Here is a 24,631-nt window from a genome sequence, read left to right as displayed (position 1 = left end):
TGTTTAGTCTGCTTGTACCCCTCCCTGTTGTCCTTCCCTACTGTCTCAACACCTCCCCCCTCCAGCCCCCTTTCTCCTTCCTCCCTCCTCTACCTACTTACTCTATGGTGCTCTCTGTTTCTTGTATCTTTTCTAAATACATCTCTATCTACTATCCTGCTCTCGTCACTAAATCTGGTATGAAGAAGTTTAGAAAGGACATCCTGGTATCCATCCAAGGCCTCCCTATCGTCGTCACCTATACCAGTGCCTCCTCTAGGCAAACCCTCACCAACATCCTTTTTGTCGTTCCGTCGACAGACCCATGGACCCTTGATATGGTCTCTGTGCTTTCTCCTTTCTCTTCTTCTCCCATTAATGGTGGCACATGGCGGGAAGCCCTCCTGGCCCCCTTCCACTCCTATAAGGTCATCATTAATGTTTACCTGGTTGGTACCATTTGGTCCAAGACCCCCAGGCCAACCATCTCCCATTTGATATATGCTTCCCAAGCCTCATTTATTTCCTTTCTTCTCCTGCAGTCCCCTCTCTTCCCACCACGGCTTCCTTGCCTCACACCGCTGTCTCCTCCTTGGCTACCTTCCTCTTCTGCCCCCCCCCCCAACTCAGGCTTATTCTACACCTCTGCAGGGGAAACCACCGATTTGTACCCCTCCCCGTAAATCTTTCAAGGATGGCAACCTTCTCCACATTGCCACTCTCACGCTCAGCTGTCAAAACACTCCTCCGACATCTGCCGCCTCCTGGAGGAACTTTACCTCGATGTCTTCGGTCTCACTGAGACATGGTTCAAGGACAGCTCTGTCACCAACTTTGATACTCTCCTCCCTGATGTCTACAAGATCCTCTCCGGGCCCAGATCCAATCGTTCGAGGGTTGTAGCCCTGATCTTCCCAGAGTGGATTCCTGCCTCTGTCATGCCTACTCAAGCCTCCTCCTCTTAAGAATGCCTCGTCTGCAGGCTCTCTCTCTCCTGGGGATAAATGATTGGGTACTCCCTCATTTTTTTGTTGACGGGGGGTCAAATCTGTTTTAAGGGAGAGAATCAAGGAAATATAAAGGGCGTTACAGATTGACTACCCCTCTCTAGAGATCCTGTATGGAGCACAGGATTGGGTGAAGAGCAACTACTTTTGTTGATAGGTAGGGTTATCACCTACGTGGGGACAGTTATTTAGACTGAACACATTTATTGCAAAATAAAAATCTTTAATAGTTTTTCATAAAAGCATCTTAAAAAAACACATTACAGCATTTGATCTTAAAATCATCAATCATACCTTTCATAAAACATACAACTTCTACAGTGACGGGCTTCATCAATTTGATTATTCTTCAAGCATAACAGTTACTGATGATATGCATATAAGGGTATCCAGTAAAAATTTCGAATGCACATTTTTTAATGCCTTTTTGCCGAAAAAAAAAATCTGAATATCATTTTTTTTTAAAAGAAATAAATGAAAAATAAATCTTTTTTTCCAGCATTTTTCATTCGAGAAAAAGGCATTCGAAAATGTCACTATAAACTATATAAGACATAGGAAAAATACATTGGGTTTTCCTTTCTCGGTCAACATATGTTTCGGCCCTTGGTGGTGTACCACCTTTGTCTGTGGTGGTCACTAATATGACTGCTGGGCCATCTTCAGGACATTGATTATTTCTGGAAGATCAGTTTTGTTCCCCATTGACATAAAGTGATCTAAAACATAAACAATAGATATATTGTAAAAACAAAAAGATTGTGCTCCCCAAATGCTTGTTGAAAGGTGATGGCTAGTATTTAATAATCCAGACTATTGCACCACACCCAACTGTGGTCCATAAGCTGTAGTTTAGGACGTCTGAGCATGGGCTACTGGATGTTTCAATTTGTTGACATACCGTGTCAGGAACCCTACACAAATAGGAAAAAAGAATAGGACTACTGACTAATCCATCCTTCGTTTTGAATGAATTAATTCTACATAGTGTAGAAAAGGAACTTACAGAAAGGACACGTTTCTGTCTGTCTTCTGTGCGAGTCTCGAACTAATGGAGATCGACGGCGAGTAGCCCCAAAAATGGAAGCAGCACTTCAGAAGTAAATTCTTTTGTGGTTTCTGTTAGAAAGGGCGAGAAATTTGACATTACGATTTCATTATTTTGTCCATTGAAATTGAGACTAAATATTTATTTTGTTAGTTGCAGAAGTTGTATGAAAGGTACGATTGATGATTATAAGATCAAATGCTGTAATGTGTTTTTTTAAGATGCTTTTATGAAAAACTATGAAAGAGATTTATGTTTTGCAATAAATGCGTTCAAGTCTAAATAACAGTCCCCACTAAGGTGATAACCCTACCTATCAAAGTAGTTGCTCTTCACCCAATCCTGTGCTCCATACAGGATCTCTAGAGAGGAGTAGTCAATCTGTAATGCCCTTTATATTCTCTCTCTCTCTCCTGGCCATTCCCTTACTGTGGCTACCATCTATCGACCACCTGGTCAGATCTCATCGTTCCTCCCCGAGTGGGCACACCTCTCCTCGTCCCTCCTGGGCTTTACCAATCAACTCCTTCTTGGAGACTTTAACATCCACATGAATGCTTCCGGTCCTTCCTCTGTACTCTTTCGCGACCTCTGCGACGACTCACTCTGCATGTTCTGATCTCCTCAGACTTCCCCCCTTTCTATCCCGCTCACCACTCCTCTCTCCTGGATTGATCACTTTCTCCTTTCCTCCCAGCTCACCCTCTCTACCCCTCAGGCCAAGCCAACTCCAGCACTGCCACTTACCTTCTGGGTTGTCTGACCCATGAAGCATGCGTCAGTTGAGGCTTTCACCACCACATCCCCCTTTGGCTGATTAACACCCAGACACAGCCCTCTCCATGCTCCACTCTGCTATATCTGATACTCTCAATGTTCTTGCCCCTGTCATGAGGGTCCGCTTATAGCCCAAAGCCAAGTGCATCTCCTGGTACGACTCAGATCTCATCGCCCTAAAAAGCAAGTGCAGGGTGGCTGAGAGGAAATGGCATGCTTCCGGTCCATCCTCTGACAAACTGGCCTGCTCCGAAGTCAATCCGGCACTCTGTCCACACTAAGAAGAGAGCCCACATCCAAGCCCGCATCTCCACAGCATCTAACAACTCGGCCAAACTCTTTAAAATCTGCAAGGAGCTGGCCAATCCTGCTGCAGTCTCTACCTCTCCCATTCCCTCCCAGGTTCTCTGCACAGCTCTGGCTTCTCATTTCAGCTCTAAAACTCAGGACATCCTGTCCTCTATCACTTCCTCTTCCCCTTCTCCCTCTACTACCTGCTCTTCCATGGTCCTTCTTCTGCCGCCTCTCCTCCCTCCTTCTCTTCATTTCCCCTGTTCTTCCCAGACGAGGTTTCTAGACAAGTCTGATCTATGAAAGTATTATCAAAACAGGTTCATCCCTGTTCCTCCAAAATCATCAAGGACCACATTGACACCCTGGCTCCTGTTCTGGCTGACTTCTGCAACCACTTCTTCGCCACTGGAGTCTTCCCATCCCCCCCGAAGCACTCCCTTGTGCATCCTCCTCTTAAGAAACCCTCTGCCGACCCGTCCTGACCGGCTAACTATAGTGCAATCTCCATCACTCCCTTCCTGGGAAACCTTCTAGAAAAGCTGGCCATCTCCCATCTGCACACTGAATCTGTTGGTTGTCTCCATGACCATCCGTCTGGCTTTAGAGCTGCCAGAAGCACAAAAACTGCTCTCCCGAACATCCATTAAGACCTGCTCTCCAACCTCGATTCCAACTCCCCCTGTGTCCTCATCTTACTCTATCTCTCTTCTGCCTTTGACACAGTCAGCCATGCCATCCTGCTCAACCGTCTCCATGAAAACCTGGGCATCATTGATCATGCCCTGGCTTGGCTGACCTCCTTCCTCGCTGATCGACCCTCCCAGGTCCAACTTGGGTCCTTCCTCTCCTCTATCTCTACCTGAGGTGTTCCCCAAGGGTCTACCCTCTCTCCCTGGCTGTTCAACCAATACATGGCACTTCTTGCCCACCGCATTGCCTCTCTCTGCCCCAACTTTCAGTGCTATGCGGATGACAACTCATTTTCAGTCTCCCTTCCGCCACCTCTTCTTCTCTCATCTCTGACTGTCTGCTATCCAGGAGTGGTGTGCCACCAGTGATCTCTGCCTTAATGCCAATAAGACTGAAATTCTCATCGGCACACCTGCACCCTCCTGTCCTGTAACTCTCTGGCCGGCCTCTCTTGGCCCTCTTCCTGCACCTACCTGTGAGACTAAAAGCTCTCCTTTCCTCAAATCTCTGATGTCTCTAAGAAGTCACACTATCAGCTGCACCTCCTCAGAGGTAGTCTTCCTTTCCTCTCCTTGACCCCCAGAAGCTCACCGTCTCCAGAGATCTGGTTCTCTCTAGGCTGGACTACTGCAACACCCTCTTTCTAAATATGCCTGCCTCTACTCTCCACCCTCTGAAACCCATCCAAAACAGGACTGTGAAACTTGTCCTTGGCCTCAAGCCCAGGGATCGTATCTCTCCAGGATTTAAATCTCTGCACTGGCACCCAGTGGTGGAAAGGATTAAGTTCAAAAACCTCTGCATTGTCCACAAGACGGTCTGGGGTTTGGTGCCTCAATACCTTTAACTCTCTCTGCCTAAATATATCTTTCTTCTCAAGCTGTTCGCTCAGCCACCTCAGACTCCCTCAGGTTCACTTGCTTCTCCAAGCAACGAGTTGGTGGTAGATCTTTCTTCGGCTGGGCCCTCCCTCTGGAACAGCCTCCCTGCCTCTCTGAAACTTGAAGAGAACCACCTCTGGTTCCGGAAAAGACCTCAAGACCTTCCTCTTTGTTTATGCTTTCTCTTTTCCTCTCCCCTGCTGATCTCCTGGCTGAAACTGCACTGGTTACTTGGCTACCCTCTGATCTCGGACCCAGGACCCCTCCCTGACAGCTGCACACCTGCACTGCCCCACCCCCCTGGCAACACTTGCACTCAGGGGCTTTTTCTGTATCCCTACAGCCCCCTTCCAGCACTTGACACCTGATGTCTGCACTTTTTATTTATTGTTTTATTTTTACTGTTTATCCTATGTACTGCACTGCCTGCCCCCCCCTCCACCCCTGCACTTTTCTCCGTCTTCCACCCCCTGCACCTGCGCAATCTCAATTTCACCTGGCCTAGTAAGATCAGTGTCTCTGCCTTCCCTCCGTTCCCCCTCCCTTGCCTCAGCGCACCTTGAAACACTTGTGTATAGGCGTATTATAAATGCCATATCATATCTAGTGTCCAGTGTTCCTCAGCTTCTCGAGAAGCCTTGCTGTGTTGGCACCCTGTATCACCATCTACGTAATCTGCAATGCTGCTGGGCTCGCAGAACACCTGTGCTTCCTTCGGCTTCCCGTTAGCACGTTTGCTCACTATGGAAAATGAGAAGTCTGACTGGAGTAATCAGCCTCACGTACAACCCCCCACACAGTAGATTGTAATCTAAGTTTGTAGTGTTAATGTGGTTTACTAGAAGAAAGAGTCTGAGAGACCAGCACTTGTACTGTTTTTATTTTGTATGGTTCATATTATTAAATGTTTTATTTATATAAAGAGCTGAGTCTGAGCATACGGTGTGGCAACTATTAGCAGTGTGTCCATCTTCATTGTTTTTTGGTACTCACATTTAGGTGTTTAGTTTACTCTCTAGAATGGAAAAGACCACAAACAAATATAGAAGCCTACTTAACGCTGAACTTTACAAAATTAGCATTCAACTCAAAGTCTGGGTTTGCTCGGTCTCCCCCGACGACTGGCATGCAGTGACAGAATGCCAACATGTTAGGGTGCATAAGCCGTAGCTTTTTTGACTTAATAAATGTTGGTAATTTTGTTTCTGAAAGGGGGGCTCTGCCTATCAGACATCTCCTTTCATAATGCTAAATGCCATCAACATAGTGCACTCATGTGCCTTTGCTGTGACAGTTTCCTGTCACCTCCAGCAACTCCCTGCAGTAGCAGCAGGCAAGTTTCAACGGTCCTAACAGCTACTGGAACACAACAGGCAGACATGGCTTCATAATTATTGGCACCTCTGATTAAAACATAAAAATTGTAAATATTTTCCTGGCATGGTGGCTCCTGAGCTCACAAAATTATACAGACACACCATTTGGCTATCAGTGTCAGCTTGGTAACCAGTGCTTCAGCCATGATAGTACTGAGGAGTATCATCTGTGCGGCCTGGATATCTCTGCAAAATCCATGTGGAACAGTGCTCAGGAAGCTACGGTGTCCGGTCAAATGTTTGAAAGCAAAGGGTCGAATGACCTTTTGATCGAAAGTAAAATGACCGAAAAAAAGGATCGAAATTTTTTAAAATGTATTTTTAGTTTAGCATATATAAAAAAAACTTTTATAAAAAGAAAACGGGGGTTGGGAGGAACCCCCCAGGAAAAAAAAGATTAAAAAGATTATTCAACACTTTTTTTTGGTCATTTCACTGTCGAAAAAAAGGCATTCTAGCCTTTTGTTTTTGAACTTTTAACCTAGAACCAAAGCTACTTCTTTCATTCCCCTAAGGAAGGATACACCTTCCTTCCAGGTCCCAAGAACCCTCCACGGGAGATCCCCTGGGAACTGATGCTTCAGAGGCAGCCCCAGACCAAGCCATGGTCATGTGAGGGTGCTGATCACTGGAGTCCCTTTTAAGTCATCAAACATTACAAGGGGGTGGCGTTAGAGTAGCTAGAGTACAAGTTTAGGCAAAGTGATGGGCTCCACGAATTTGGAGTCTGCTACGGTTCTCCACACTTCCTGCAAAGAACTCTGGGGAACATTGGGGTGACACTGCTGTGGACCAATCGGTTTCTGATGCCTGTGCAATGGAACCAGGAAGCTGATCATTGGATGTGAAGGACCCGTGCACGAGCCTGACAAAATTCCTGGAGTGCAGCTGTTAAACTATGGACACACCTTGTCACTGGAGACCCTGGATCGGGTATCCCAGCACCCATGTCGAACACTATTCAAGCAAGCAGATGCATCATTTCAATCTAACTCTCCAATGCGAATCACGCATTTCGATAGCAGGAAAACACCCAGAAGTCCTGCTCAATGTTGTCAAGAACCCGAGACAAAGAAATACAAGTATTTGAAAAGGCCTCGTCTGCCTGGCCCCACCCCTCCGCCCTTCTTGCCTTTTAGATGCATCGCTGCTGAAATGGTTTGCCCGAGCACCTCTGCATATCTGTATATCAAACACAGGGCCCCGTTATTCTCAATGTCTACACTCTAGTGCAAAAAAGCATCATTTCACACCAGGGCAATGGCTATTCCCGTCTTTGTTCTTTGACCAGATGCAAAAATATATTGAAGAATGGGTTGTTTGCACTGGTTCCAAATTGGACTGGTGCAAAGTTTATGGAATACCAGCCGAGTTATTTTTTTGCGGGGTGAAGGGGGGCGGCGTGGGGGAAGAGAAGGGTAGCGGTATACGAAAGGCACCCGTTTGTTCTACCGGTAATCAAAGACACTATTATTAGGTTGTTGGTCTCCGGCATTGAGCAGAGCCCAAGTAAGCTACAGTGCGTTCTGAAGTCACACAAATAGAGTTCCATTCTTTGTCTTTGTTCGTAGTTGGTCGGTACGTCGAAGAGAGTAACAAGATCACATGTTATGTAGGTACCGTGACATTTTCAGCATGTGGTGTGTGTCTTGAACAGTGGATTATTTTCCACATAGTTTAACAACTTGATAACCTAAATCAGAGCAAGACAAGTTCATTTTTGTTCTCATAAGCAGAATTTGCAGTGCCTTGGCTCAAAATTTGAATACGGAATTTATGAGCACATGGCTCCCTCTAGTGGTATATTATGACACTGCAGCTAAGGCATGCCCTTCACGAGTATGAATGAAGCAGTGGGGACTGGTAACTAAATAACTGTTGGCCGAGGAGTACCGTTTGATGCATCATTAGTACTTTGTAGCTTTATTTTTCCAAAGTAAGCACTACGATATCAGCATCAAATAAGAAACACTTGTGCAAATAGTCATACTGGATCTGCGGGTCATAGAAAAGTCAGTTTACTACATGCCCGATTCATGGGAAAGTGTGCATGTCTCCCGCAATTGCCGAGCGCCTACAACGACACTGTGCAAGCCTGCGCGCAGAATAAAAAATGCACAACCCGTGTATCCATGGAATTTACTGCACAAAGTAACCATATTTGCAAATCACGCTCGAAACACCCCAACACATCCCCACGCAAAGCATAAACAGCCAGAACAGCTACCTTTGCATGCTGCCCTGAGCACAAATACACGCACCCTGCGTAGTCCCCCACAAGCAGCCCTGCATCTCAGGGACCCCCGTAACCCCAACAACTTGCCCATGATATTTCGCAACTCAGGTTAAACTGTGGAAAATCTGTGTGTAAGCCATTCCTGCACCCCGCTACACTGCATAAGTGCACCCCTAAATTAGATCGGACTCCGGTTGCGTACAAGCATCCCTAAATCCGACATGCAAACCCACCTTTGTGCTGCAAATCTTGTGTGCAAGTGTTCTTACGCCTGCCTTCGGGTGGCGTAGAGATCGAGGGATTTGCATGTCCAGTTCTGTGCTGAGAGCCTGCGCACATGGTTTCATGAATACTTGTAATTTGGTGCAATCGTGGGCCGTCCCTCGTAATGGCAACTTTTCACATGTTCTTTCCCACTTTCTGTGTGCCCCCTTCCCAGCCCTCTGCGCATGCCACACCCACGCTCTGCTTGGTGTATCACGCAAGCCGCTCAATGGCTTGCAGAGACATGATGAGCCTGCGCAACTCCATGCAAGTCCTGGAAAAATCCTGCACATTCGATTCCATGAATCAGCAAACAGGATTTTGCACACAGTTTGGCGCACAAGTAACCCATTTCCATGAATCGGGCCAATAATGTTAATATGCTTTTATACTGCACTAAATCGCCACTAAAGTAGTTAGATTGCCTAGCGTTGTCTATAGAGTGGTGGGCTATGTGCTGGCCATGGGAGACCTTGCCATGCTGAAGTATAGAAAAGGTGCAGGGAAATGGATGCTACAAACACAGGACGGGAGGGTTGCAGCAGTGGAAAATATTTTTGCTAGCCTGGGTGCACATCAGTTTGGTTAGGTGGACCGTAGCTCTGCAAAAGGGACGAGGCAGATTTATCCCAAGTGTTGTGATAATTGGGTTGCATTTCCAAGGCAGACTCAAAGAATTGTTAGTTTGCAACAGAATGTTGGATGCAGAGGGGGGTGGGGGGAGGCTTAAGAGTGTGCTTGGGCAATCCTGGATGTTTGGTGGTTTATTTGCCTGGGTGCCTGTATATTTTGTACCTCAGAAAGTTCATTTTGTAACTCCCAAGAGTGGTGTAGTCAAGAGTAGACTTAATAAAAGGTGAATTGTTAGCAACATAAGGAATGTGATGTGACCATCTATTTTTGTCACAATTAAGGACACTTGTTAACAGAGGGTTGGCCCCTATATTTTTTGTTCTCAGGCGGCTTTCACGTATAGTGTTGAAGATGCATATAATACAAAAACAAAGTACCCCTGCCTCAGATCTAGTCAAACCTCTACTTTCAGTGCAAACGTATCATTAGTATGCACAACGCCTTTGTATTTTTCTAGTGCATAGAGGTTCATTTATTTAAACTTATTATGCACAGTTCATATCAAATCACAATATCAAAAATGCATGCATATCAGACACATGACATTTTCCCAATATATCATGAGGCTAAACTGGTTCTAAAGTAAACCTCTATTTTGGGGTTAGCATTGAAAGTGCTTTCAGTGCGGGAGAGTTTCTTAGCCAGATATGCAGTGTTTTATTATGGGGTGTATGCAGACAACCATAACATTTTCATCTAGTAGGACGCAATGTAACTATCACTCTCCCATAACTAGATCACATGGTTTGTTATTTAGCAATAGTCATTCACCAGAACTCAAACCACCCAGTGGCTGCACACAGATACACAAACTAGCCACTTTTCTGTTTGTTCAGAGGCTATTGCTTTAACAGTTGCGTCGACACCAAGTGTTTCAGCCCTTTTGATACTGGTTCACACATCCAAGCGACCACACCATGCATGTTCTAATGGGCCTTCCATCAGGACAAAACCATAATTGATTGCAGGATCTTAATTGGTATCCTAACCCTTTTGTGTAAACTGGCAATAGCTCAGATCTTGGGGAAAAGATTTTGTTGACTGGGTACGAACTCCATCAATCCACTCTGGTAATTTCTCCTGGAGCGGTGTCGCCCTCATTAATGAGAAAGGCTTCAAAACATTGCCCAGAAAGCAAGCCGCGGCAATCCCTGAAAGCCAGAGCGAGGTTTCATGTGCCCAGCCCTAGGGAAGCTCTGATGGTATGAGACGGAACAAGTTACTTACCTCTAACTGTTGTTCTCCAGCATGGGTCTGGCATGGATTCACATGCTCATGAATATTCCCCATCAGGCTGGGAATCCTCGGTAAAGAAAAATCAGTTTCAGTTTCACTTCTGAACTGTCTTTCTCCTAACAACCTATCACTGGTCTCGGTCATACTGGCCCCAGCTACTGACTGCCCTCTACCCAAGCCCCTGCTCTGGCAGCCTTCTTCATATTTGGTAGCATGTAAAGTGGCAGTAGGAAAAAAGAGCCGCAGAGAGGTAGGCGGGAGGGTTCACACGTGAATCCATGCCAGACCCATGCTGGAGAACAGTTACAGGTAAATAACTTGTTCCTTCTCCGGAATGGGGTCTGGCATGGATTCACATGCTCATGAATAAAATAGAAGTACACACAGGCACAACCACGAGAGGTGGCAAGGCTCAACATTAAGCATCTCTTACCTCCTCACCAGGCTCACCTTCAAGCAAACAGGTTGCGTGGCACTGCTTGGCCGATCCTGGACTCCTCCCTGTTGACGCAGTAACTTCATGAAGATGTGTGTCGAACTCCACGTAGCAGCCCTGCAGATGTCCAGCAGGCGCACACCAGACAGGAACGCTGTAGTTGCAGCAATCGCTCTGGTCAAGTAGGCTCTCGGACAGCCAGGCAACGGTCGGTTTGCCAACCGGTGACAATGAATGATGCAGCTGGAGAGCCACCTGGAAATGGAAGCCTTGTAGAGGGCCTTCGCATGGTTCACAGTGCCAATGTTCACAAAAAGTTGTGACGTCTAACGAATATTTTGTGCAGTCCACGTAGAACTTCAGCACTCTAGCCACATCCAGCTAGTGCAAAGTCCTCTTAGCTGGTGACAAAGGCTTCAGGAAGAACACCGGTAACACAAAGGGCTTGTTTAGATGAAAGTCTGATGGTACCTTGGGCATGAAGGAGGGGTGTGTCCGTAGCAGCACCCTCGTCTCGTGGAATGTCAAGTAAGGTGGTTTACAAGATAGGGACTGGATCTCTCCCACTCGTCTTGCGGAGGTGATGGCCACAAGAAACGCCGTTTTACACGACAAAAATTTCAGTGGCGCAGAGGCTCGAACAGAGGACCCATGAGCCTAATCAGCACCACATAGAGCTCCCATGCCGGTGCCGGAGCCTTCACCAGCGGGAACGAATGGAAAAGTCCTTTGGTGAACTCCTTGACCAGGCAGTGTGACCATAACAATGACTGTCCCAGAGTTCTGGTGTAGCAAGAGATAGCCGCTAGATGAACCTTGGAGGCATGAGCCAGCCCTGCTTTGCCTAGTGACAGCAAATATGGCAGCACCTGCGGAGCCTTAATTCGTAGAGGGTCGACCTTCTGTACACAGCACCAGAGAGCAAACCACTTCCACTTATCTCCGTAGCATTTCAGTGTAGACGTAGCCCTGGCCTTGGCAAGTACCTCCTTGCAGTACGCCGGGATATCGTATCCTCCAAACTCTAGCGTTGCAGGAGCCAGGCCTGCAAGTTGAGCAACCCTGGGTCGTGGTGCAGGATCGCGCCTCCTCCGGTGAGAAGATCTGCAGCCGCCGGAAGCTTGACTGAAGGGGACGCTGACAAGTCCAGACGGTCCAGGCACCACATCTGTCTCGGCCATGCCGGTGCGTCAAGGATAATCCTGTTATAGGACCATCGGAGTGGATCGACTAGTCGAAGAAGCAACAGAGGGAATGCATACAGGAACAGGTCGTCCCAGGGGAATGAGAATGTTTCCCCCATGCTCTCCGGCTGTGGAAACCTGCTGGTGAACCTCTGGCACTTGGCGTTAGTCGCAGTCACAAACAGATTGATCTGGGGATTGCCCCATCGACTGAACAGAAGATCCACTTGATCCTGCCGAAGCTCCCACTCGTGGCAAAAACGCAGTTCCCTGCTGAGGGAGTCAGCAATGGTGTTCTTCACGGTTCCATGTAATAATGTCGCCACAAAAATCTCGCCATGCAAAAATATCGCCATGCAAAAATATCGCCGAAAAATGGCCGTTTTTTGTGGTGACATTGCATGGAACATGCGGGGGATACCCCCACAATTTTTTTTTTTTAAATATTTTTTTTTTTGCCCCTGTCCCCATATATATATGGTCACCCATATATCACCACAACCTTTTCCCGGCGATATTATTTACGGCGACCATATATATGGAGATATTACCTGATACCGTTCTTCACTCTTGCCAGATGAAATGGGACAAGGAACATCCCGTGGGCAACGGCCCAGTGCCATAGGTCCTGCACCTCGAGAGTGCTGGGGATCGGGTGCCCCCCCAACCCCTGCTTCCAGATGTAGAACATTGTGGTGGTGTTGTCCGTGAAGACCTGTATCACCTTGCCCTTGAGGGACAGAAGGAAAGACTTGAGGGCCCAAAACACTGCTCGCAGCTCCAGTATGTTGATATGCAACGACTTCTTCTCCGGTAGCCACAGGACTCTTGCGTGGAGACTTACGGTGTGCGTGCCCGAACCGTGCGGGGAGGCGTCCGTCGTGACAGTCTCCTGATGGGGTGGCATCTGGAAGGCCGCGCCCGCCTACAAAGGCGCACAGACTCCCCAACACCATATCGCTCAACAGAAACTCTTGTCGAGAGGGATCTTGTCCTCGAAGCTTCCAAATATCTGAATCCAATAGGCATCGAGGAACTCCTGCAGTGGACGCATCCATAGCCTGCATAGCCAAATGAGGTATATGCATGAGGACATCATGCCGAGGAGGGACTTGATGGACCTCACCCTTGCGATCTTCAGGGTCAACAGCCGTTGCAGCTTGCCCAGGATGGCCGCAATACACTCCTCCGACGGGGATGCCAGGCATGATACTGTGTTGAGCCGAGACCCCACAAACAGTGCCTCTTGCAATGGCACCAAGCAAGAATTGCATAGTTCACGGAGACCCCCAGCTCCATCAGCAGCTGGACGGTCTTCAATGTGTGTGCGACGGCGATCTCCTATGTCGCTCAGATGAGCCAGTCGTCCAGATAAGGGTAAACGTGGATCCCTCGTAGACGCAGCTGCGCCGCCACTGGCGCCAGGCACTTGGTGAACACCCTTGGCGCCGACTCAATCTGAAGGGACGGGCCAAGAACTGGTAATGTTGCCCTTGAACCACAATGCGCAGAAACCTGCGGTGTCTCTTCTGAATGGGGATGGGAAAGTAGGCATCCTCCAAGTCCAGCGACAATAGAAAATCCCCTTCTTCCAGCTGTCCTAGCACATGCTGAAGGGTGACCATCGGAAAGTTCTGGGATCTGATGTACTTGTTCAGACAGCAGAGGTCTAGGCTGGACCTCCAAGTGCCCATCTTCTTCTTGACGAGGAATTGTGAGAGTACACTCTGTAGCCTCTTTGGAACAAGCTCTATTGCACCCTTCTTCAGCATGGCCCGCACCTCAAGTAGAAGCTGAGGGACGTGGTTTTCCTGCCTGGCCACTGGTGGTATGCGCGGACACTTTCGTTGGAACTCCAGGGTATGTCCGTGGGCCAGCGCGTCCAACACCCAACGGTTGGTGCAGATGGAACTTGCACACGCTGACAAAAGTTTGCCAGCCGGCCTCCCACCGGGGTGCGCAGGTGGGGGCTCGACGTCATGTCTGGTTCAGTCTTGCTGCTCCATGGAGGCGCCACCTTGGGGACCTTGTCGACGACAGCTACCTCCTCCAGTCTTGCTGCAGTCCCTGTAGGCCTCCTGGGTGAAAGAGTGGGACAGTTGACGGTAGGACGAAGAACTTCCCCCAAAGCCTTTGGAGTAACCTTGGGGTTTACCCCAGGAATACTGAAAGGATGGCCATTACTGCTGAAGCGTGCCCAGGGCTCGAGCCATCTCGCTGTCCGCCTGGATGGCCTGAAGAGACTCGTCCACGGTATTGCCAAACAAATTGTCCCTGTCTAAGGGCATGACCAATACCCTCGACAGCTCATCTTGACGAAAGTTAGTAGCCCTTGACCAACCTCACTGATGAAGGCAAATGCTGTTTCCTCATTTGGCGGAACCCTGTGTCAGCAATGTCCATGGACACTGATGGCATGTTCCAATGCCACCTCGCCCTCCTGCAGCTTCCGCGCTCTTGTTATCGGGAAGAAAGTTCAGGAGGGGAGCGATCTTAAACCAGAGCTACCTGTCGTAGCACACCACGATGGCGAGGGCATTGGCCACCTTGATGGTCGACGCTACCGATGTGATGACTCGTCGTCCCATGGCGTCCAACTTCTTCCCCTCGCTGTCCGAGGATGAGGGGGGTTGTTGATGCAGCAGAGCCAGAAGATTTCTTCCTCGCCACCGCCGAGACTACCGAATCCAGGGAACCTCAAACACTCTGCACCCTGTACTACCTTTTATACTGGTCCTTCTTCGCTGGGGCCGAGGATGGGTTCTTCATAAGGGACAGCCCCTCGTCCCAAATGTTGTCCAACAGAGGGATCGACAGCACGGTCTTCCTCTTTGCCTCGCAGCGTAGGTACAGGAAACCCTCTTCCTATGGGTCAACTGAACAGGTCTGAGGCCCTAGAGATAATGACATGGAATGAGCCTATCTCATCAGGCGGAGAGGCTCTGGGTGGCAGAGACGGGAGGTCTAACCCGCCGTTGTTGTCCATGCCAGTTCCCATCATGGATGTTTCCGGGTCTGTATACTCCCCCGGTGGAGGGGAGGCAGGCAACGGGTGAAAAGGCGGTGGAGGGTGAACGCTCCTCTTCTTGGTAGAGGGCACACCTGATGGCTCCAGTGCCGCAGGATCTTACGTCTGCGGAAGGGGCATCCTCGTCCGAATCACCAAACACAAGGTGTGGAGTGGCTGGAGAATGTCCACCGAAATATCCGCTGGGGGTTGAGGTGGTTCCTGAGGTGGCGGAAGTGGGAGCGACGGAGGCAGCAGTGTAGGGTTCTCCAACTCCTCCACGGCCTGCTCCTCCTAGTTGGTCTCGTTGCCACTCGACATCTCCCTCGTCGGGGTCCTTCCCGTAGGCCTTGACGAATTTCTTCTCCAAAACGGTCTGGAGAGTAGAAAGCTCCTCCTCAGAGATGTCCATGCCCTGCAGGACTGCTGTGCCCCACCCCCCCCACTTTTCGACCAAGGGAGACCGTTTTGGGGAGATGATGGGCATCGCCTTCTTCAGCGTCTTCTCTATGGGCTGAAACGACGATTCCCTCCTGGCAGGGTCGCCTTGGGGGCCACACCCTGAGAACCTGCATCAGCGGCCTTAGCTAGGGACGCCACCACTCCTTCAATGGAAGGCTTCGCAGAGTGAATCTGGGCCTGTAAGACCTTGGTAGAGCTTGAGGCCTGCACCTTGGGGGTGGGAGGGTCAGCTTCACGTTCCCCCTTGGCCTTCTCTGCCTGGCCCGTCCAGAAGCTTGCCCGGATGGTCTGACTTCCTCCTCTTCGCTGAGTCAGAGCGTTGGCTCGTGGTTGAAGGTGCAGGAAACGCTGAACTCACCCTGGCTGCTGGGGAGCTGTCGCAACAGAGTTACTGGTGCCTGTGGACTCGCTATGCTTAGCCTTATGTTGGCCCCCGTCACCAAAGCGCCCTCAAAGGTCTTAGAAGACCGCTCAGATTTCTTCTTTTGGCTGGGGGACGTCTGCGCCAATCCTTCACGGTGCGGGGGACCAACTCATTGCAAAACGCACAGTCTCCCTCCACGTGCGTTTGGTCAGCATGCAGGCAATAGAGGCATAGGGAATGCCCATCGTCCAGGTAGATGTTCCGTAGGTTACATCTAGGCAAATCCTGAACAGAGGCATCGAGTCTTCCTTCTCTGCCATGTCCACACGGGGTAGGCCTTGGGGAATCCTCTGAAATCTTCACTCAATGAAATTTGACAGGGACTGTGAAATCTGAAAACGGGTCCCCCCCTTAATCGGATGATGGGTAGATGGAGCTTGAATCTTGATTGTAAAACTCTGTAAAAAAGTGCAAAACGCAATAAAAAGCCAGAGAGCTAATCACTCCCAACACTTGAACACGCGGTAAAAATCTGAAGATGGCTGCCAGAGGAGGGGCTTGGGTAGAGGGCAGTCATTGGCTGGGGACAGTATGACCCAGAGACCAGTGATTGGTTGTTAGGAGAAAGACAGTTCAGAAGTGAAACTGATTTTTTCTTTACCGAGGATTCCCAGCCTGACTGGGAATATTCATGAGCATGTGAATCCATGCCAGACCACATGCTGGAGAACCGTTACTATCCAGCTCCAATGCGCGCTAGGTGACCTTCCCCTAGTTGATGGTCCCAAGACAAAGTAGGGGACCTCCAACTTGAGAAGTGTTCACCTACCACATAATAGAGCCCCAACTTGTAGGATCTAACCCTTCAGTGCAATCTTGAAAGATACATTACATGTATCTCAGTGGGGGCCCTGCGCCAGGCCAACATAAGTAAACATGTAAATACACAAGCTCAACATTCCTGAAAATGTGCCCATATAAATCGAACTAGACATTCAGGAAAATACATACATAGTGATGTATTTATACATAAGTAAAGTGCTTTGTTGGGAGACACCTGGAAATAAACGATGTTATTTAAAAAACAATATATATATTAAGCACTTCACTTACAATCAGCAAATCTTTTGCTATAAAACATACAGAGTATAGAAAATTACATAACACCCACATCATTAAAACTAAAATCAAATCAGTAGATTTGATAAAAGGTACAATTGGTAAAAACTATATAAGCTCATAAACAAATATTGAAGTTCACTATACAATTCCCAAATCACAAGTGAGCTGCTTTTAAAGTCTCACTACAGCTATAGTCGGGGCTACCTGGTTCCCACTGAACAACATGGCCCACCATTCATCTAACATAAGGAGTGGAAAAGGATCCATCTAAAAACAGACCTCTCTGCTACGCCAAAGCCAAACAGGCCCACAAATGCTTCCAGCTCTGATGGGTATTGACAGAATGTACAGCTGCAAAGGCTCGTCCAATTTGGAACGTCTGACAATAACCTCTCATTGGAGGGAAGTTAAAACACGAGCTCTTAAAAACAAATGTCTAAAATCAGTATTTGGGAACTTCCTCAAATAATTGATAAGTTGGTTAAAAGGCGTTGTTCCACCTTCCAGATCGGCAAAGGATTTATACTGACAACATTACGTGAGAACAATGAAGGGGGCCCATGTGTGAAAATTAACATTCCCCGTGTACAGCAGGTGGACACACAAACACTTCTATGAATCACTGGCACGTTACTAGCAGGTCAGAGCAGTGCATGGCAAAGGACAAGCAGAGTCTGCATTACAAACAGGAGCCCGCCACTTTCTCCCATCCTCCCACCTCATCTAGCTGGCTAAAATTTAAAGTTAATTATGGTGCCTCAAGTTTACACAATCATTGTTTAACTTGAAAGGTATAAAGGCGTTCAAGATTTAGCAGATAGTTTGAAAAAAAGAGACTTGGGGTTTCAAAAGGAGAGCAATTCCACAAAAACCTCTTTTCAAAAAGTAACGATTCTCTCATACAAGCCCATCAACCAAAGCCATAAACCAGCACGACAATTAAAGCCAATTGTTCGTAGTGAGAAACACTTGATGGCCCGGTTCAAACATGGATTGCAATAGAAGAGCCGTGAAGTTGCAGTAGAGAGAAAAAAAACGAGCAGTGGAAATGCCAACAGTTGGGGCTTTTGTGTAGGAATCGAAAAGGCACTTGGCACTTTACAGGCAGTGCTGTAGTAGTATGAACTAGCCATGGATGGAGCAGAGGAACAATGGTGCTGGTACCTGGGCATCTAATATCAGCGCGATGCAAATGCCCAATACCTATACATAAGCCAAAGCGTTTGGCTTTGCCAATGCTAGTCTTTAAAAGCTCTTCAGGGCTTTATAAGCACGTATAGTGCTTATACATCAAGTGGGTGAAGGGAGACCTGGTTTAGACAGGTGTATTACACCAGTAGCATGTCCACACCTCCAATTAAGTTATTGAGTGCCTGCCAGTGTTTTTTTCATAGCAAGGTTTGACAGGGAGGCTTGGTAAAGCTAGCTCAGAGATGTCCCATGAGGAGGTGTTTTGGGTGGGCAGATGCAGCAACTAGGTGGGAATGGCCATAGAGATTAGCATGACCATGGGCAGTCAATGGGTGGTAAATAACCAAACACCTACAAGATGGGGGGCCCTCTTCATATGGCATTTCTCCCCATCTGTATACTCGGATACAATAGTACCGGCTTATAGGTGGCTCTGCAAGCTAATAGCCCAACCTCATTAGGAGGAAGAGGAAGGCCAGCAAGCAACATCATAATACACCTCCTCTCAGTTAAATCCCAATAAATAGAGGAGAATGGTAACCGAATGTGGCCCATATGCTAATGGATCGATGGCCCATAATAATGAAGCCTATAGATGGTAGTTCTCTTGACAACTAAGTGGCACATGAGCATACGGATAACACCCTAGTAATGGCTGGTTGTTTAATATTTTACAGGCCCCACAATTGTCTCTAAATAGGAATATTACTTTCGTTTATTAAACCTCCTGGTAGTCCCCCCGCCCCCCTTTCAAGTTCACCAGAATTGGAGGTGCCTGTTTCTCTGTCCTTGCAAACACCTTCTGGAACTCTCTTCCGTCTCACACTCCATCTCTTAGAGGATCACCGGGCCTTTAGGAAAGCCCTCAAACCTAGCTGACCCCCCTACCACTCGCCCACTAGCTTAATCTAACAGTTACCCCCTCACATTCCCCATCTGGCCCACCTGAGCTCCACTTTCTCCCCTCATTTCCAGTGTTACGCATGACAAACAGCCCTCTTTCAAGCTGCCTTCCCCTATCTCCTCCCTCATACCAGACTGCCCGACTGCTATTCAGGCATAGTACTCTGCCAATGATCTCTGTAAAACATTGGAACATTCTCATTGGAAGGTCTGCTCCTTGTTCCCTGCCCCCACTCTCTGGTCAGACTCCCCGAGTCCTCTTCCCCTCACCTACTTGCGAGGCAAAACACCTTTGGATCATCTTTGACTTCTCTCCATACATCACAGACCTTGCCAAGAAGTCACATTTTCAGTTACATCTCCTCAGGGGCAGTCTACCTTTCATCACCTTTCCACAGAAGCTCAATGTCTCCAGAGCTCAGGTTCTCTCTATGTTGGACTACTGCAACAGCCTCTTCCTCATTCTGCATCTTTCCTCCCTTTCGCCCCCTTCAACTAATCCAGAATAAGACTACAAGACTTATCCTTGGCCTCAAGAACAGGGACCGCATCTCTCCAGCCCTAAAAATCTCTCCAGTGGCTCCCGGTGACCGCAAGACCCTTTGCATCATCCACAAGGCTATTTGGGGTGTGGTACCTCTTTACATCAACCTTCCCCACCATAAATACCTCCCAGCCAAAATCGTCTGGTCTTCTGGATCTAACTCTCTGCAGGTCAAACGTTTCTCCAAGCAGAGTGGGAGGTAGATCCCTTTCCTAGACTGGCTCCTACCTCTGGAGAATCCCCCCCTTCCTCCCCCAGACTTGAGACAGATCTCAAGTCTCGAAAACCTCTTCCCTTTCTACTCTTCCTTCCCTCCTCCATGCTAACTCCATCTGCTGCTGCAGCTTGGTCCCTTCAGTCATACAGGGGCCAGACCACCCCATACCAGACCCCCAGCATCCTTTGGCAGCACATGCCCTCAGGCTTCCTTTCCCCAGCTAGCCCACTTGGTCCTCCCTGTCCATTGTACTGTATCCTCCCTTCCATCCCTCTTCCCCTGGCACTTGCCACCTTGGACCACCCAGCACTTTCCTGCCCCCCACGCTTGGGGGTACCCTACTCGTGCAGTTCTCCCTCTACCCCTTCCCCCTTGCACTTACTACCATTGTCATGCACTTGCATTGTAAGATTGTCACAAAGCCAATATAAACGTTTGTTTTTCTACTCTGATTCCCATGTCTTCCCCCGCCTCCACCTTCTGTGCTCCGCCACCTCCAACCCCGACTTGGGCACCACCAACCCCATACAGGACTCATGAAGGTAATCCAGTAACTTGCTATAATCCCAATGGCGGGCCAGGATTGCACCCATATGGGCTCAGAGGGTAGGCAACACATCACATTTAAATTGCACCTTAGAAATATCACTCAGATCATCCGGTAGGACGTAAATCAGGCACTTCAGACCCCTCTTTCGTAGTCAACACGGTGTGCAGCTCAAGCATATGAGTGGGGCCATGCCACCATTAGAAAAGATGAATATGGCGGGGTTTGGGGGATTTTATTCACACTAAAATAAATCAGGGTGCATATTATGTATTCATTTAGCACTTAAGATCATCTGTGGAATGTAGCTCTACTCTTTGTACATAGATGTAGGCATTGTTTGTACAGCTAACCCATTTCATCCCTGTGCACACCACACCTCCATAGCTTAGCAGAAGGCATGGGTTAATTCCACGCACCCTGCACTCCCATATAAAGCAATGTTGCACAACACCTCTACCATTAGAATTAAACTATCTTAAACTACATTCAACCTGTAGCTTCTCACATAATTCGCCATCTCATTAAACACAACCCACACCTGTTTAGTTCATAGTTTACCTCTGCTGCGCCATCCACATTATTCAGACATAGGTGACTAGCAGGGTCTTGGCCACCCTCACAACTTTAATGGCTGAAATGCACGCATACACAAGCACCTCCCAACTCTTTACCAAATTTGGATTCTGGTCCCTCCGAGGGCATTCAGCAGCACGTTGGGACCATAATTATGGTGGACGGGACTTGTATAATGACAAATTGAATGAATAAATGTACATCATTCTACATATCTGCAGGCCTTAGAACATACAGAGGCGAACATGGACCAAAACAGATGGAGCAAAAAAAAAAGAGCATTAATCAGTTACTCGTTTGAACAAATATTTCTTAAGGCCCCTCTTTAATTGCACCAAGCCAAGGCTAGTCTTCAAAGATGCCGGCAGTGCATTACACAGTGATGGAGCCTATACACCAAAACAGGCTCCTTCATATTTTTTCAGAGCAAATAGTGGTTGGAAAAGCAAATTGTCTTTATTGGAGCAAGACTTTCCTACGTGGGGCATTCTTAATGCGATCTAAGATCGCATTGGGAGTCTCCAGAAAGGCATTTATATACAAGGGTAAGAGCCTTATGCTGTATCCTGTGTTGCACACGAAGCCAGTGTAATTTGCATCGGGCTTCCGTGCCATGTCCTTGTTTCCCCTAGGACATAAACCACACATACAGCCCGATATTGAATAACTTCGAGTTGCTTACTGATGTGCACATCAAGAGACTATTACAATAGTCTCGCTTCACATTGAGAAGTTACTAGTGCCCTGTTCCGCTCGGATAGGTAGGGATAAGAGGAGCAAAGATTAGCAACACGTTTTTTACATGAGTTGCAAATTCAAGTAAACTCCAGTGTCTCGACGTGCTCAGCAACCAGAACAGAGCTGCTGGCAATATAAAAATGTCTGTGGCAGTGATCCAGTTTCATCAATCTGGGTGCTGATCCTATAATAAGCAGCTCCTTTTGTTTCATCATTCAGCATCAGGGAGTTACCATCCAGGACTGGATGGCTGGATGGATGCCTAGATTTCATTAGTAGCACTGGAGTCTCCTGATCATTCACATAGAATCTGTCTCATTAGCGCAATTGGTGTACGCCTCTCCCAATCCATCCAGAAGACCACACAGATTTAGTATAGATAGAAGAAAAAAAAAGGATACAGGCAGGACCCCACAGTGCCCAATAGAGTAACTGTGGTATAGTTAAGCTAAATAAAAGTGTGCTTAATATCACTGCTAAAATTGAATCTAGAAAGTGTGCCCAATAGCGTCACTTTACCAAAGTTAGAACTTAGAAAGTGTGCCTAATATCACTGGTATAGTTGATTTTAGAAAGTAAGCCCAATATGGTCACTGTGCTAAAACTGAATCCAGAAAGTGTGCCTAATAGGCTCGCCGTGGTATAGTTGAATCTGGAAAGTGTGCCTAATAGCATCATAGTATAGCTGAATTTTAGAAAGTGTGCCTAATTGTGCTAAAGTATAATCTAGAAAGTGTACCTATTAGTGCCACTGTATGATAGTTGAATTTATAAAGTGTACCCAATATAATCACTGTACTAAAGTTGAATATAGAAATTGTGCCTAATAGCGTCACTGTAGTAAAGCTGAATCTAGAAGTATGCCTAAATTAGCGTCACTGTGGTACAGCTGATTTTTGATATTACAACCAACCCCTAACTCCACCCTCAGCACGCCATGAGAAAGCCTCTCTGGTGCGCCTCCCCCCAATTCCCTTCCCTTCCCCCTCCCAACCTCCACCACACCCCCTATCCAAGCATCAAGCCAGAGGAGCCAGATGGCGCGTCGACCATGCCAAGACCCCTGTTCCGCCCATCCCTTCCACCATACTTTGTCTCCTTCAATATCCCATTACTCCTCGCCTCTCCTATCTCGACCCACCTCAATCTTTCAATCTCCACCATCACCACCACCACGCTCCTCCCCTCCCCTGCCCTCCTCTCCCTCACCCTGCTTCAAACCCATCTCCACTGAATTTTCACCAACCACACCTAGAACCCCTAACCCCCTACACTTCACCCTGGAATCCCCAACAACAAATCCATCTTCCCAACCAACCACCCTCAAACACCTGGCCAACCCCATCCTCCCCACACCCACCTCCTCACACCCACCTCCTCTTCCCAACCACCATCAACCAACCCACCACTCTCACCTCCCAGATTCAACTCACTCCCTTCACCACTCACCATCCCTCCCAGCAACCCACCCACTCCTCTCAATCACCACCCCTACAACCTCCACAACATCCCCCTGTACCAAAGTAAGATATCCTTTTAATGTCCCATCTGTAGCAAAAAACAGACAGCATCTTTGACCTCCTCGCCTCAGACAGACCTAGTCTTTATCACAGAAACCTGGTTCTCCGACAACTAAGCCTTCCCCCCGGACTACTCCCTCATCCCACTCAACTGACTCTCTAGAGGAGGAAGAGTAGCAATCTCCTTCAGATCCTACTTCTCCGCCTCAATCAAATGCCAGACAATCATCCCTTCCTGCGAGTCACTCATCAACTATCCCCCCCCCCCCCTCCAATGTTCTCCCACAGCTTCTTAATCATCTACAAACGCCCTGGCTAACAACTCTCAAGCAAACTCTGATTCGATAATAAACTATCCCACGCAAACCAATAATCCTAATAAACCATCCTTCCCTCTTCTAGGGGACTTCAATATCTGGCTGGACATTCCTACCAACCCCATGACCCATTCACTTGTCGACTGCCTAGATGCACTTAACCTCTGCCTTCACATGAACAGCCCAACTCACTAAAGGACACACCCTTGATGCCATCTTTAGCTCTCATGACCAGCTATATCTAAGCCCCCAGACCCATCATCTGGTCTGATCACATCATTGTGTTTTTCACCATTCGCTCGCCCCCCCTCCCCTCCCCATACTGAACCAGAACCCCCAAATCAACGCAAATGCTGGAAGAACCCAAATCCTTCCTGACCTAGCTGATGCACTGCTTCAAACTCCTCCCCCCCAACCACCCCACATAGTGACCCCATAACCACCAACTCCTTTGACTCATGGCTCAATATCTCACTAATCCCGCTCACTCCCACTTGCCAACCCTCTGCTCGCCATGGCCCTTATCCCAGATGGTTACACCAGAACTGAAGACTGCAAAACAACTGTATAAATCCCTTGAACACAAATGGCAGAAAGATTAGATAAAACCAACCCGAGTAGATCCACCCTGGCCCAGCACCTTCGCTACTACAAAGCCGAAAAGCAAAACATCTACAACTCTATTCTCAACTGTGAAAACCCCAGCAAAGAACTCCACAAAATCATTTCTAAATTCACCAAACCAACCTGTACTACCACACAATTGATCCCCATCTCAGTCACTCTGCGACTCACTCTCTCCACTTCTTCACCACTGGTCTCGAAAGAACAAATTCTCAAACTGGCCCTCATGTCCCCCCACCATGTAATCCACCCACCTTACCAGTCACGCCCCCCCACCTGCCAGAGCAATGACAACCCACCTTCAACTCGGTCACACCAATATCAAGAGACCAATTTCTCAAACTTCCCTGCACAGAAACAATCTGGCTCCCCTCTAGGCCCCTGGCCCGCCTCAATCCTCAAAGAAATATTTTCATCTACCTGCACAGGAAAGTACGCAATAACCATCATAAATGACT

At 47.9% G+C, this 24,631-nt stretch overlaps 1 long non-coding RNA gene across 1 annotated transcript; it reads right to left on the bottom strand.

Moving 5' to 3' along the window:
• Positions 1-1,188: 1,188 nt before the first annotated feature.
• LOC138581941 (uncharacterized) lies at positions 1,189-2,259 on the bottom strand. Its single transcript, XR_011304893.1, has 2 exons — positions 1,993-2,259; positions 1,189-1,900 (listed from the first exon to the last, which is right to left on the bottom strand). It is a non-coding gene; the product is annotated as an uncharacterized lncRNA (long non-coding RNA).
• Positions 2,260-24,631: the final 22,372 nt, after the last annotated feature.

The sequence above is a fragment of the Ambystoma mexicanum genome, chromosome 3q (assembly GCF_040938575.1).
Source record: "Ambystoma mexicanum isolate Mex_15411 chromosome 3q, UKY_AmexF1_1, whole genome shotgun sequence".
NCBI lineage: Eukaryota > Metazoa > Chordata > Amphibia > Caudata > Ambystomatidae > Ambystoma > Ambystoma mexicanum.
The sequence above is the reverse complement of the archived record's forward strand: the minus strand, read 5'-3'. Positions and strand labels throughout refer to the sequence as shown.